The 16,546-nt window shown below is 37.5% G+C and overlaps 1 non-coding gene across 1 annotated transcript; it reads right to left on the bottom strand.

Moving 5' to 3' along the window:
- Nucleotides 1-1,041: 1,041 nt before the first annotated feature.
- LOC115895329 lies at nucleotides 1,042-1,103 on the bottom strand. The gene has a single exon (XR_004055536.1). It is a non-coding gene; the product is annotated as a U7 small nuclear RNA (small nuclear RNA).
- Between the last annotated feature and the right edge of the window lie 15,443 nt (nucleotides 1,104-16,546).

Below are 16,546 nucleotides of genomic sequence, written 5' to 3' on the forward strand. Positions count from 1 at the left end.
CTAGAGAGAAAAATTCATAAAACTCTGAGAGTACCATCTTTTCATTTGTGTGCCTACTAACTCTGAACACCCTGACACAGTCAGCTTGGCCCTTATTATATTCTGAGGATGTAGAGGTGGAGAAGTCTTCCAGAAATGTGCTTCCTGCTGACTATTATTCCAAGGGAGAAAGAAAGCAAGAGGAAATAAAAACATTTTACATCGCATTCTTCAGTGATTTTAATCATAAGGCTGCTCTGTTGACACTGAAAAACTTTCCAACTCGCTGTTATTCTTAAGCAAGAATCCGTGCACTGCAATCCTTGGGCTTATTATTCACTGAGGTCACTAAGATTTGTTACCCCTGATGTACTGATTAGGAGAGAGACTCCGGGAGATGAAGAATGTATATGAGGTCAATAAACGGTGCAATGAATGAAAAGAGAAGGAGCTCCGAAATCAGCATGGCTGCCTGCTGGGTATGTACTCAAAGGCAAGTTAGTTCAAATCCCCTGAACCTCAGTATCCTTATCTGGAAACTGGGGAAAATATAAGCTCTACCTCCAAGGATGGTTATGAGTCTAAAGTACCTGAGTGACCATAACAGCAAGAACCAGGATCCACCGCATGCCTCCTTAGGGGAACGATGGTGGCACTCATGTGCTGAGCGTTTACTTTGAACCAGGCAGTGAGCGGAATGCGTCTGTCCTGTGTGCATCTGTTCTCTCATTTAATTGGGTTGATGCCATTACTGACTTTCTGCACCAATGAGGAATCCAGGCTCAGATGGGATAGACAACTTGCCTAAACACAATCCTGCCTAGAATGCATAGCAGAGCAGGATCCAAACCCAGAACTGTCGGAGACTACAACTTTTTCTCTCAAATGCCATCTGGCCTTCCTAGTAGTTGCTCAGTGAATGTTAGTTTCCAATACTTTTCACTCAACTGTGCACAGAAATAACAGTCATTTTACGTATACCCAGATTGGCTCCTCCTGTCATTTAATCCCATGATATTTAATTCTTCCCTTTCAAAAACATTTTTATTTTATAAATTATTAGAGAGCTTTCTAGCAAAAACCAGAAAACCTGCTAGACAAATTCTAAAAGAACCATAACACCAATTTTATGGGGTCTATGTTCTTCCTTAGACAAAGACCTTATCAGTCTTGCTCATTGCTGAAATTCTAGCATCTAGAAGGTATTCAGTAAAATCTTACAGAATGAAAGGTAAAAATAATTAATCATAACCTCTGAGAATTCATCATACATCTAAGCCAAGTTCAAATTCTATATACTCCACATAGCTTCTGTTCATACATACATAACAAGTTCAAATTCTATATACTCCAAATAATTCGGTGTTTTGTTTGTTTGAGACAGGGTGTTGCCTTGTTGCTAAGGCTGGAGTGCAGTGGTGTAATTATAACTCACAACAGCCTCGAACTTCTGGGCTCACGTGATCCTCCCACTTCGGCCTCCCAAGTAGCTGGGACTACAAATGCATGCCATCATGACTAGCTAATATTTTATCTTTATTTTTTGGAGAGACAGGGTCTTGTTATATTGCCCAGGTTGGTCTTGAACTCCTGAGCTTATGCAACCCTTCTGCCTCAGCCTCCCAAAGTGTTGGGATTATAGGCATGAGCCACAGTGCCCAGCCCAAATAATTTGTGCTCATACATACATACATATGTATATAGTTATATGTGTATGTGTATGTGTGTGTGTGTGTGTGTGTGTGTGTGTGTGTGTGTGTAGAGAGAAACAGAAAAGAAGGCTGGGTCTGTATAACTCTGGTATTTATGCACAGCATGGTACTGAACCTATAATGGTACCCAATTAAATATGCATTTATTGCCTAATTGAGATGCTAGTAAATCATGCCATAAATAACATTGGGCAAAAAATGATCCTACCAGATAATAATTACATATACAAGTTCAGTTAACACAAAAAAGTATCAGTAAAATGGTTCCATAAATAATGGTGTCCCTATTGGTGAAAAATCCTTCATATCACACACAACCTAAGTCTTGTATAACATGTGCATTTCAAAAGAGAAAGGATGTAGAAAACACAGCCCAATCCTCATGATGCTGAAGTTGATAGCATATTGTGCTTTCTACCAGTTTTACAATGGTGAAGCCATAAGGTGTGGATTGCCTATGAAAGTTTTATGTCAGAAAAATGACTCTGGATGGCGGGTAGGGACTGAGGATAACTCACAATTCAGCTATCTATGAGCATGTAGACTCACAACTCCCAGGAATCTCTTTGCATGAGTTGCTGTCCATGAAGTGGATGGTGCCCAGAAGACGTATTTCTGCTTGTACAAAAAAGGCAGCAATCATAAGGACACAGTAGGGATAGTGTGGGACAGCAACGTTGTCTTTTTTTATACGAGAGACAATATCTGAGATGTTTAAAGAGAGGAGCCACAGAAGATACTAAAAGTACCACTTTTAATAGAGATTATGTCAATACTGCCCAACAGGCTTCTTACATATCCCAGGTGACAAGAAGTAAACCAGTAAGAGACATATATATATATATATATATATATATATATATATATATATACACATTCTTTTTGAAACAGAGTCTCGCTCTGTCACCCAGTCTGGAGTGCAATGGCATGATCTCGGCTCACTACGACCTCTACTTCCTGGGTTCAAGCAATTCTCCTGTCTCAGCCTCTTGAGTAGCTGGGATTACAGGCACACACCACTATGCCCGGCTAATTTTTATATTTTTAGTAGAGACGGGGTTTCACTATGTTGTTCAGGCTGGTCTTGAACTCGTGACCTTGTGATCTGCCCACCTCGCCCTCCCAAAGTGCTGGGATTATAGGCGTGAGCCACTGCTCCTGGCCAACCAGTAAGATAATTTAAGGATCTCCCATTTGGCATGGTATAGGGACCTGCTAGGGTACTGTGAGGCATTCTGCAGAGGTCCGCTAGGACTTTGGTAGGCTAACACCTCAGTAAGCTGTGGTGAGGGATATCTGTACAGTAGTAAAGGTCCACAAGAGACATGAGATTTCATTTTGAGCCCAAGTGAGACACCTGCTAGAGTCTCCCAAAATACTGAGAAGACTGCTAGGAGATGGAGTTTCTATGAACTGGACATCAACATTTGGTTTGTTATGCTTAATAAAATCTCACATTCCTATAACAGACTTGGGATCACTAGCAACCTTTGAATTATAAATATATATTGATGATATGTATCAATATTTCACTTTTCTACCCTATGTAAACTTTCAATTAATTGATAATAGTTAAGGATTAATAAGACAACAATACCACTTTTTTTTTTTTTTTTTTTTCCTGACACCTGTGTCTCACTCGTCACCCAGGCTGGAGTGCAGTGGCACAATCATGGGTCACTACAGCCTCAACTTTCCAGGTTCAGGCGATCCCCTCACTTCAGCCTCCCAAGTAGCTGGAGACTGCAGACATGTGCCACCACGCCCTGCAAATTTTTGTATTTTTTGTAGAGATGAGGCTTTGCCATGTTGCATACGCTGGTCTTGAACTCCTGGGCTCAAGCGATCCAACTGTCTCATCTTCCCATAGTGCTGAGATTACAGGTTTGAGCCACTATGCCCAGTGCACCACTTTCTTCATTACTGTAGCTTTCCATTAAGTCTGGAAATCACACAGGATTCATCTTCCCAACTTTTTCTTTTCAATGATATTTTGGCCACTCTAGTTCATTTCCATTTCCATATGAATTTTAGAATACGTTTGGCAGTTTTTATTTAAAAAAAAAAAAAAAAAAAAAAAAGGCCTGCTGGCCTTTCCAAATTGATTTTCAAATGTTAAGGGATCTTTGCAATCCTAAAACAAAATCTGCTTATTCTTGATATAGTATCCTTTTCACGTATCAATAGATTTTATTTGCTTGTTGTTTTAGAATTTTCACATAGGTATTCATGAGAAAGACTAGTCTGCAGTTTCGGGGGGGGTTTCTTGTGAATTTTTTTCCTGGTTTTGGTATTACAGTCATGGTTGCTTCATAGAATGGATTGGGAAACATAGCTTTCTTTTCCATTTTCTGAAAGAAATGTTTTGTAAAGTTTACTAGCAAAGTCATCTGGGCCTGGAATTTTCTTAGTGGGAAGATTTTTAACTCCAGATTTAATTTATTTGATATATATCAGGAAATTCAGATGAACTGTTTCTTCTTGAGTGAGCTTTCTTAGATCTTTTTCAAGGAATTTACTCATTTCGCCCTTAAACCTTAATATCATGAAATAAGGTTGTTCATATTATTATCTTATTATTCTTTTAACACCTTTAGAATCTGTAGTGATGTCTCCTCTTTCTGTATTGGTACTGGTAATTTGTATCTTCTCCCTAACTTTACTAAGCCTGGCTAAAGATGTATTTATTGATTTTATTAATTTTCTCAAAAAATCAGCCTTTGGTTTCAAAGATTTCCTCCAATTTTGGCCTACTATCCATTTTATTGATTTCAACTCTGATCTTTATTATTTCCTATCTTCTACTTAACTTAATTCACCTTCTTTTTCTATTTTTCTAAGGCAGAAGATAAAGTAAGTGATTTAAGACCATTTTTCCCTATCCTAATATGGATATTTAATGCTATGAATTTCTCTTCAAGCATTGTTTGGTAACACTACACAAAATCTGATATGTCATATGTATATTTTTGTTCAGGTCACTGTTTATTTTGATTTCCCTGTAGATTTTCTCTTTGATCCATAGGTTATTTATTCAAGTGTGGCTTATTTTCAGTGGTTTAGACATTTTCATTTTCGTTTTATATTTCTGTCATTTACTTCTAGTTTGATGCCACTGTGGTTGGAAAAATAACTTCAAGTATCTTAAATTTCTTGATTAAAAAAATAGTCCAATCCAGAATAGCTCTTTTATTGGTAATATTTCCTTATGTAGTTGAAATTAATATGTATCCTGCTATTTTAGGATAGAGGGTTCTGTAGTCACTAATTAAGACAAGTTAGTTAATACTACTATTCAGATCTATACATTTAATAATTTTCTAGCTATTTATTCTGTCCATTATTGAGAGACTAGCACTGAAATCTTTGGCTATTTCTCCTTGCAATTCCATCAGTTTTTGTTTCATGTGTTTTAAAGCTGAGGTGCATAAATATTTAATGTCTTCTTGATTAAGTCACCTTTTCCATTATGAAATTACCTTCTTTATCCCTGATGTATTTTTCTCTAGAATGTATTTGTGTGATATAAATATAGTTACTTCAGTATTCTTTAGATACAGAATGATAGCATTCTGTATCTTTATCTCTTTTTAAGGAAAAAAATTACACTTTGTTTAAACATGCAAATATACCACGTGTTTTATATATTGAAAAGATAACACTGACAAAATTAAATCACAAATGAAAAACTGGGAAATCATTTACTGCATATATCATAGATGAATGATTAATATCTTTAATTAATATACAGGAAAATGTGTTACAAATAATCAGAAATAAATGAACTTGAATTGTAAATAGTCAAAACACATGGACAAAAAAATAACAATGAACCAACGAACATTTATTTTATTTCTTTTTCTTCTTTCTTTCCTTTTTTTTTTTTTTTTTTTTTTTGACACAGGGTCTTGCTTTCTCCTGAGTGCAGTGGAGTGCAGGCTGGAGTACAGTGGTGTGATCACAGCCCAGTGCAGCCTCAGCCTCCCAGGCTCAAGTGATCTTCACACCGCAGCCTCCCAAGTAGCTGGGACTACAGATATGCACCAATGTACTCAGTTAAATTTTTAAATTTTTTGTAGAGATGGGGCCTTGTCATGTTGCCCAGGTTGGTCTCAAACTCCCGGGCTCAAGGGATCCTCCTGCTTTAGCCTCCCAAAATGCTGGGATTACCGGTGTGCACTACCATTCATCCTTATTAACGTATTTGTGTCTTTATATTTAAAGTGTGTTTCTTATAACACAGCCTATAATTTGATCTTATTTTTATTAACTGACAATCTCTGCCTTTGAACTGAGTATATTTAGAACATTAATATTTAATGTGTTTGATAGAATTAGGTTTAAACCTATAATCTATTGGTTTTTTATTTGTCCCAGCTTTCCCTTTTCCTCTTTTTTCTGTCCTGTTTTGGAGTAATTGAAAATATTCATTATTCTATTTCCTTTGCTGGCTTATTAGCTATAACTCTGCATTTCATCTTTTTAGTGGAAGCTTTAGGGTTTACAGTAACACTATAAAAGGGAAATCTTTATAACTTTGTATTTTGAAAATATTACAAATTCACAGACAGTTTTTTTTTTCTGCATATGAATGGATTTATTTAGTCCAATTAATATTTTTTGGCTATTTCTAAAATAACAGCAAGTAATTTTACGGACAAAAGAAGCAAACATTTTCATGCACAGTCTTACCTAATGATGTGCAATTTAGATCTAATCCCTTTAGCCCAGAGATGGAAAACTGACACTCTAAACGAATCTTATTGTGTTCTTTTGTGCTGCCAGGTTTTTTTTTTTTTCCTTTTTTTTTTTATTTTTTTATTTTTATTTTTTATTATACTTTAAGTTCTAGGGTACATGTGCATAACGTGCAGGTTTGTTACATATGTATACTTATGCCATGTTGGTGTGCTGCACCCATCAACTCGTCAGCACCCATCAATTCATCATTTATATCATGTATAACTCCCCAATGCAATCCCTCCCTCCTCCCCACAGACAGTTTTAAAGATAGAGAGGTCCTGTTTCCCTATCCTGCTGGTGACTTTGGTAACCCATTTGTTACATCTTATGAAACTACATCATATTGTATTATATGATATTGACATTGATATAGTGTGTTTGTATAATTTTATGCCCTTTTATTACATGTCTAAATTTCTGTAACCACCACCACAATCCAGATACAGAACTAATTCACCGGAGATTTCTCCTTCATGCTGTACCTTTATAGTTCTACCCATCTTTTTTTCTCCCACCATACTGTCAACAACTACCATATCTTTATATTTTTGTCATGGTGAAAGCGTAATGTAAATAAAATCGTATAGTCTATACCTTTTGAGGTTTTTTCATTCAACATTATGCCCTTGAGATTCATCCCAGGTGTTATGTATATCGATAGTTCATGAAGTTTTTATTGCTGAATAGTTCACATTATGGATATCGCATAGTTTCTTTAACCATTCACCTACTGTAGATATTTTAGCTATTTCTAGTTTTTGACTCATAAATAAAACTGCTGACAATAATTGTGTTTAGGTTTCTGGGGTTTTCTGTGAACATTAACTTTCATTTCTCTGGGATAAATGCCCAGAAATGTGATTGTTGACTCATTGGTAAATGTCTATTTATTTTCTTTAAGAAATTACAAAAGTATTTGCCAGAAAAGTTGTGTCATTTGACATTCCCATTATCAATGTATGAGACGCACTTTTTATGCATCCTTGTAAACATTTGATATTGTTTCTATCTTAAATTGTATCTGTTCTAACATGTGTGTGATGATATCTTATTATAGTCTTAATCTGCATTTCCCTAACAGCTAGTAATGCCGAATTCTTTCCATGTTCTTAATTTCTTCCATATATCCTCTTTGGTAAAATATTTCTTCAAGTCACTTTTTAAAAATTTTCTAAATGGATTGTTTTTTACTCTTTGACATTTTCAAATTGACAATAATTGTATATAATTATCACATCCAACATGATGTTTTGAAAAATGTATACACTGTAGAATGGCTAACTCAAGTTAATTAACATATGTAGAACCACACACACTTATTTTTGTGGTAAAAACATTTCAAATCTACTTTGTTAATGATTTTCAAGGATATGATACAGAATTATTAACTATAGTCAGTCACTATGTTGTACAATTGATCTATTGAACTTATTCCTCCTATCTAACTAAAACTTTGTATCCTTTGACAAACATTTCTTTACCCTTCCAGTTTCTGGTAGCCACCATTTTACTTCTTTATAAATTTGTAGATATTAGTCCTTTATTAGATATGAAATTTGCAAATATTTTCTTCCACATTATAGCTTTTCTTTCCAGTATCTTAACAGGATTGTTCAGTGACCACATCTTTAATTTTAATTTTTTTTTTTTTTTAAACTGAGTCTCGCTCTGTCACCCAGGCTAAAGTGCAGTGGCACGATCTCAGCTCACTGCAACCTCCACCTCCCTGGTTCAAGCGATTCTCCTGCCTCAGCCTCCCAAGTAGCTGGGATTATAGGCATGCATTACCACGCCTGGATAACTTTCGTATTTTTAGTAAAGACTGGGTTTCGCCATGTTTCCAGGCTGGTCTTGAACTCCTGCCCTCAGGTTATTCACCTGCCTCGGCCTCCCAAAGTGCTGGTATTACAGGCGTGAGCCACCATGTCCGGCCAAATTTTAATGAAGTCCAATTTATCATTATTTTCTTTTATAGACCTTTGGGGGCATGTCACCAAGCTCTAGGTTTGAAAGATATTTTTCCTATAGGACTGCCTGAAAGTTTTACGGTTTTATGTTTTCAATTTAACCTATGATCCATTTTGAGCTAATTTTTATGAGATGTGAAGTTTAGGTCAAGATTTTTTATTTATTATTATTTTGCCTATGAATAGCCAATTGTTCCAGCACCATTGGTGTAAAGACTGTCCTTCCTCCATTAAATTGCTTTTGCACTATTGGCAAAAATCAGTTGATCATAGATGCCTGGGGCTATTTCCGCGTCTTCTCTTCCCTTCCATTGATTTAGGTATCTACATCTAAGCAAACACCATGTAGTGAGGATGACTGGAGTTACATAATGTCTTGAAACATGGTAGATTGATTTGTCCCACCTGATTCTTATTTTTCAAAATCGTGTTAACTATTCTAGTTTCTTTGCTTTTCTGTTCACATTTTGATATAATCTTCTCTACATTTATTTTTAAAAGCTCTGCTGATATTTTGAAATTATTGCATTAAATCTGTGTGTCAATTTGAGCTGAAATGGCATCTTTACAAAGTGGAGTCTTTATGAAAACACTATGCTTTTCCATCTATTTACATCTTGGCCTTTTTTATCAGCATTTGATAATTTTCACCATACAAGGCCTGTTAGATGCACACCTAAGGATTTCCCTTTTTTCTGGGTGATTAAAATGGTATTGTATTTTAAGTTGTTTTTATGTGTTTACTGCAAGAAATTTAGAAATTGCACTTGCAATGCGATTCATATCCTGCGACTTTGGTGAACTAACTTGTTGGTCCACAAAATGTGTGCAGGTTTTACATTTTTGGTATTTTCTATATAACCATGCAATCCACAAATAAGGATAGTTTTATTTCTTTATTTTAACCTGTATGCCTTTTATTTACATTTCTTGTCTTATTGCACTGTTTAGAAATTCCTTACTATGTTGAGTAGAGGTGGTGTCTTGTTCTTATATTTAAGGGGAAATCATTCATTTGTACCATTACACACGATATTACATGTAGGTTTTTTGCATATATCCTTTATCGAGTTAAGAAAACCGCTATCCTTATTTTTTCTGAGAGTTCTGGTTGTGTGTCAATTTTGTCAAATATTTTCCTGCATCAACTAATGTGAGCATGTGATTTTTCTTCTTTAACCTATCAGTATAGTGAATAACATCAACTGATTTTCAAATACTGAATTAGTATTGCATTACTGGACTATTCCTCATTAGGTTGGGGTGCATACATCTTTTTGTATATTGCTAGATTCTATTTAAAAATATTTTAAATAGTGTTAATTCTATATCAGGGATATTGATTTGTAGTTTTCTTGTTTCTTTTGTTACTTTCTTTGTCTGGTTTTGTGATCATAGTGCAATGGCTTCATAAAATAAACTGGAATGCGTACCACCACCTTCTATTTTTAAGACAAAGCCTCTGTCTGTCGCCCAGGCAGGAGTACAGTGGTGCAATCTCGGCTCACTGCAACCTCCGCCTCCTGGGTTGAAGCAATTCTCCTGCCTCAGCCTCCCGAGTAGCTGGCATTACAGGTGCCCACCATCATGCCTAGCTATTTTTTGCATTTTTAGTACAGATGGGGTTTCACCATGTTGGCCAGGCTGGTCTCGAACTCCTGACCTCAAGTGATCCACCCACCTCGGCCTCCCAGAGTGCTGACATTATAGGTGTAAGACACCACACCTGGCCTACCTTCTATTTTCTAAAAAATATTTTGTAGAATTGGTATTAAATGTTTTAAAAATATGGGTAGAATTCTCCAATGAAGCCATTTAGATCTGGAGATTCCCTTGCTGGGGCAGGGGGTGGGGGGGGAGGGGCGTGTTAAATTATGAATTAAATTTCTTTAATAGTTATAGGGTTATTCAAATTATCTATTGTATATTGGGTGAACTGTAGTTTGTGCTTTTCAAGGGAATTGGTTTAAGTTGTCAAATGCGTTAAGTGCAGAGTTGTTCAGAGTAGTCTCTTATTATCCTTTTAATGTCTGCAGGGTCTATAGTAATATTCTCGGCTTCTTTCCTGATATGGTTAATTATTCCCTTCTTTTCTTTTTCTATCATCTTTCCTAGAAGTTTGTCATTTTCTTCTATATTTTTGAAGAACTAGCATTTCTCTATTGTTTTTCTGTTTTCAATTTCATTGACTTTTGCTCCAATTTTTATTATTTCCTCTCTGCTGCTTGCTTTGGGTTTATTTAACTCTTCTTTCCTTGTTTTTGTTTGAAGTGGGGGCTTATATTATTGATTTTAGAATTGTCATTTTTAAACTGAAAGCATTTAGGGCTATACATTTCCCTCTAAGGACTGCTTTAGCTGTGTCACACAAATTTTGATACATTGTATGTTTATTTTCATTAAGTTCAATGTCATTTTTAAAATGTATTATGAGACTTCATTTTCAACTCATGGATGACCAAGAATTTTACTGTTTAGCTTCCAAGTGTTTGAGATTTTTTTCTGTTCTCTTTATGTCATTAATTTCTAGTTTGATTCTACTGTTGTCAGAGAGCACACTCCAAGATTTCACTGTCTTTACATTTGCTAACATTTATTTTATGGCCTAGGACGTGGTCTCTCAAGGTATATGCTCTATGGGCTCCTTAAAAGAATTTGTATTCTGCTGTTTTGGGGTAAAGTGTTCTGTAATTGTTGATGACATCCTGTTGGTTGATGGTGGTGAGTTCTCCTCTATCCTTCCTTACATCCTATATAGTCATTCTATAAATTGTTGCAAGATGGATATTTAGGTTTACAATCATAATTGTGGGTTCATATATTTGTTTTTCTTTCCATTATATGTGTTTTTGCTTCACAGATTTTACAGCTCTTTTATTTGATACAAACACATTTAGAATTCCTATAAATACTCTCCTGGGTTCTTACTCTCCTCTCTGATGCTCTATCCTCAGAATGACAGGTACCTTGGTCCCTGGACCCTCAGTTCCACTTCCTCAATACAGGGAGTACTCCAGACTTCACCTGAGTTCCCCTCCTCTCCTCATGGAAACGCTTAAGGCAGTAAGCTGGGGCAATGAAAGGACTCACCTCCTTTGCTCCTGTCAAGGATTGCTGTCCATCTCTGTTTGATGTACAGTGTTGTGCAAACCATTATTTCATGTGTTTTTATCATCATGCAGTCACTTAAGATGAGAGGTTAAATCTAGTCATTATTACACCATCTTGACCAGAGGAAGATGTCTGACTTTATTTTTTTTTTAAGAATTACTAGAAAAAAAGACAAGCCCTTAGTGTTTTTGTTTTCTGCCATAGACACACGCTATTATTCCCAGTGGCAATAGTTAGAATTTATTTAGCACTTTTCTCTGGGTCAAGCATTGTGCTAAGGAATGTTTACTTATTATCTTATTTAACAAATGTTTAAATGTAACTTAGGCTTCATGGTTTCCCCCATCTCTAAAATATTATAGTACATTTTGTTTGGGAAAAGACTGCAATGTCCTAAATAAAAGGATTTAACTAAATGAAATACAAACAATCTTGATACAAGATACCTTTCCTCTTATTAATAAATGGACTATTATTATTATTATTATTATTATTATTTTTGAGACGGAGTCTCGTTCTGTCGCCCAGGCTGGAGCGCAGTGGCCGGATCTCAGCTCACTGCAAGCTCCGCCTCCGGGGTTTACGCCATTCTCTTGCCTCAGCCTCCCGAGTAGCTGGGACTACAGGAGCCCGCCACCTCGCCCGCCTAGTTTTTTTGTATTTTTTAGTGGAGATGGAGTTTCACCGTGTTAGCCAGGATGGTCTTGATCTCCTGACCTCTTGATCCGCCCATCTCGGCCTCCCAAAGTGCTGGCACTACAGGCTTGAGCCACCGCACCCGGCCTGAACTATTATTTAAATCCTGTATATCATTTGTGTACCTAGACATTCATCTAACCTAAGGCTGTGGGACATTCTGAGGAAAAAAACCTAGCCTATATTGAACCTGATCAACACTCTTCACTCTTCCCAACTGTATTTATTTGCTCAGCCCTACATCCAATGAGCCTCAGGCGAGAAAACACATCCTAGAAGCAGAGTCCAGATTTAAAACTGATGCTGAGCAGCAGTGACTTCCAGAAAGTTCATAGGCACCGCACTGTAGCTGTTCTGGTCAGCTGAACTGGACAAGGAGTAACATGTCTGTTCTTTTTAACTTTCGAATATTTGAATTCTATTTTAATACTGTGATGCACGCTTACCTGCAGGCCCAAGATTTCTTCTAGTCTTTACCTGGTAATTTAAACAACAGATAAACCTGACGCATTTTTATACTTCTAAACAAGAAATCTATCAATAACATATAAGGGCAGGGATCATCGCAAGTGAACTTTTGTAGGAAGAAATACGGAGAGATGCAGAAATATCATAATGCTTTATCTATTCAAATTATATTGCGTTATTTTTCGCTTGACCTTTAGCCGAATATCCCTAATTCTTGCCAATATTCTTTACAGCTTTGCCTCTGTTATTTCCCCTATTGTAAACCCTATGAAGGCAGGGACTGTCTAGTATTGATTTTTCAGTGCCCACTGAAGTATCTGACACATGGTAGATTTTCACTGAATACTGCTTAAATGAGGCTCCTCTTTTCAGACAGTTTCCATGTCAGGGATAAGTGGCAAATACAGGGCACACAGGCTGTCGCTTCCCAATGCTACATTCACAGCAGACATCACTAATCCATTATGGCACTCCTCCCTGCTAAGTCTATACCTGGGCTCCCAATCAATTACTTCAGACTCCAGGTATCCCACTTTCCAGGGTATCCACATGTGGAATTCACATGTATGAATCCAGCATTCCACACGTGGTCAGAACCACCACATGCTACAAATCACAGCCTCTCCTTCTAAACTAGTTTTCTCAGTGTGGAGATTCATTAAAGAACTAAAAGTAGAACTACTGTTTGATCCAGCAATCCAACTACTGGATATCTACCCAGATGAAAAGATGTCATTATTTGAAAAAGATACTTGCACATGCACGGTTTATAGTGGCACAATTCACAATTGCAAAATCGTGGAACCAACCCAAATGCCCATCACTCAATAAGTGGATAAAGAAACTGAGGTATGTATATATATGATGCAATACCACTTAGCCATAAAAAGGAATGAATTAACAGCATTTGTAATGGCCTGAATGAGATTAGAGACTCTTATTCTACGTGATGCAACTCAGGAATGGAAAACCAAACATGATGTGTTCTCACTGATATGTGGGAGCTAAGCTATGAGGATGCAAAGGCATAAGAATGATACAATGGACTTTGGGGATTTGGCGGAAAGAGTAGAGGGGTGAGGGATAAAAGACTACAAATACAATGTAGTGATGAATGCACTAAAATCTCACAAATCACCACTAAAGAACTTACTCATGTATCCAAATACCAACGACCAAATAACTTATGGAAAAATAAAATTAAAAAATAAAATAAACTGGTTTTCCATGGTAACAACATAGACATAAATTGTATTTATGTCTCCTTGCATGGCTAAAATAATTTGAAACAGATGTTGTGTAATATTGGGTAATTGAGAAAATGTTTGGATGACCATGCTGAGATTCCTAAATCCCTTTAAAAAAAAAAAAGTTAATTCACCTGAGCAGCCCAACTAGGGAAGTAAACATAATTATTCCAAAAATTACACCAAAAGGCAAAAAAACGACAACAAAAACTACCTCATTCTTCAACCATCTGCTTGTTTCCAGAGGTCTCAGGAGGAGGGCCTGTGAATGATGTAACCAATGTTCTGGCTGAAGGATTCACTTCCTCATGTCTGTATTCTCCACAGTGGGAGAGGAACCACAGCTCACCGCCCATGCCACTCGGGGACTATCAGGATAGGCTCCTGCCTTGGGGCTTCTCATAACCAAGTTTCAGCTTTTAGGGGAAATGCAGCCCCTAGGGATTTGAGAGAGTCTCAGCATGGTTACCCAAACATTTTCTGATCTATCCAATGTTACACAACTTCTTTTTTTTTTTTTTTTTTGAGACGGAGTCTCGCTCTGTCGCCTCTCGCTCTGTCGCCCGGGCTGGAGTGCAGTGGCCGGATCTCAGCTCACGGCAAGCTCCGACTCCCGGGTTCACGCCATTCTCCTGCCTCAGCCTCCCGAGTAGCTGGGACTACAGGCGCCCGCCACCTCGCCCGGCTAGTTTTTTGTATTTTTTTAGCAGAGACAGGGTTTCACCATGTTAGCCAGGATGGTCTCCATCTCCTGACCTCGTGATCCGCCCGTCTCGGCCTCCCAAAGTGCTGGGATTACAGGCTTGAGCCACCGCGCCTGGCTGTTACACAACTTCTGTTTCAAGTTATTTTAGCCATGCAGTGGGACATAAGCAAATACAAGTCACGTCCACGAGGCGAGAAATAGTTAAACAGCAAACAGCAGCTACCACTCAAAGGTCTCCGAATAAATAACTGCTGAATACGTATTCTCCAAAGATTTAGTCTCTGACAGGCACTGCAGAGACTAAGATAGAAAAATATCTATTCACTTGCCTATTTACAACCTTCCAACCTTAAAAGGAAAACCCTGAATAGCAGGTACAAGCTCCCTAGCTGACAGCACTAAGTAACCAGGTTTAGAATTCAAGTAACTCCACGAATATGACCCCACTGGTGAGTGGCTGAGTTGGGTAGCAGTCAAGTGTAATTAACTCCCGAACCATGCCCTTTCCATTAAGCCATGTGCATCTAGCAATAAACCACCAGTTTGGTTTTCATTGTTGATGTTGTTGTTGATGTTGTTGTTGTTATTGTTGTTGTTGAGACAGGGTCTCACTCTGCCACCCAGGAAGGAGTGTATACAGTTGTTTAATCATGGCTCGCTGCAGCCTTGACTTCCCTGGTTCAAGTGATCTCTCCACCTCAGTCTCCCAAGTAGCTGAGAACACACGCATATGCTGGGCTACCACACCAGACTAATTTTAAAAAGAAAAAAATTATAGAAACCCAGTCTCACTATGTTGCCCATGCTGATCTTAAACTCCTGGGCTCAAGTGAGGGAACACATCCTTATAACACATTCTAATAACATTTACCAGGCATCGGGAACTACTGAAAATGACTCATCTTTTCCTTGTTGCGCCTGTTTTGCTTTATGCATCTAGATTTTGTAAGAAATATTTTCCACAAATCTTAAGTACAATTTATATTGCCCCAATTGGATAGAAGTAAAGGGAGGAGGAGAAAAGAGAGAAGAACTGAAGTCTGGTGCTACTTTCCGACTCTTCTCTCACAAATAAGATAAAATCTGTGTAGAATGAGAGGAGAAACTATCACAAAGCAAAGAATGTTTGAGGAATAGAGACCCAGTTCCAGAGAGTTGAGGAGAGTAGTTAAGAACACAGTCTTAATTACATGGACTGAACTCCTAGTTGGGCCACTTGTACTTTGGGAGAATTCAAGTAAGTGATTTAACTTCCAGGACCCATGTCCTCAGCTGTAATAAGGCGATACCACGACCTTTATCGTGAGGATTAAATGAGATAATCCACATAAAGGAAATGGCTACATAACTGTCAGTGTACAGTAAATTAGAGCTGTTATGATCAATGATTAGCACTCTTGTGAATTCAAAACTGAGCCCAGAGGATAGTCTTTCTTCCTTCTGAACAAAGAATATACCTCTATACCAACCCTCCCATTCACATTGCTTAACAAAGGGCATTCATAGATATTCAATGGGAGTTGGACAGAGGGGTCAGACATCACACAATTGCAGAGCTGCATGGATGTGGGCTGAAATCAAAAGCACAAAAAAAGTCAAATAAACCTGTTGAACCCTGTGTAATTCTGGCAGATCCCTGTGCAATTCTGGTAATAAGACTGGAACTTCATATCCAGGCAGCTGGGTAGAAATTCTCTAAAACGACCATGGCAAGAAACATAAGCATGTGTTCAACTGTAATGATGTGCCAGGAACTGAACACTGTGTCCTACAAACTTTGTCTTTATGGTAACCCTTAAAGATAGACAAAGATGCTATTCAGACTGTCTAAGAACTGAAACCCTGTACAGCATAGTGCTGACAATCAGAAGCAACACTGGCCATGAGTCCTGGGTGAATGTCAGCTCTGGAGTCAGC

This window comes from Rhinopithecus roxellana, chromosome 20 (assembly GCF_007565055.1).
Source record: "Rhinopithecus roxellana isolate Shanxi Qingling chromosome 20, ASM756505v1, whole genome shotgun sequence".
NCBI classification, from domain to species: Eukaryota; Metazoa; Chordata; class Mammalia; order Primates; family Cercopithecidae; genus Rhinopithecus; species Rhinopithecus roxellana.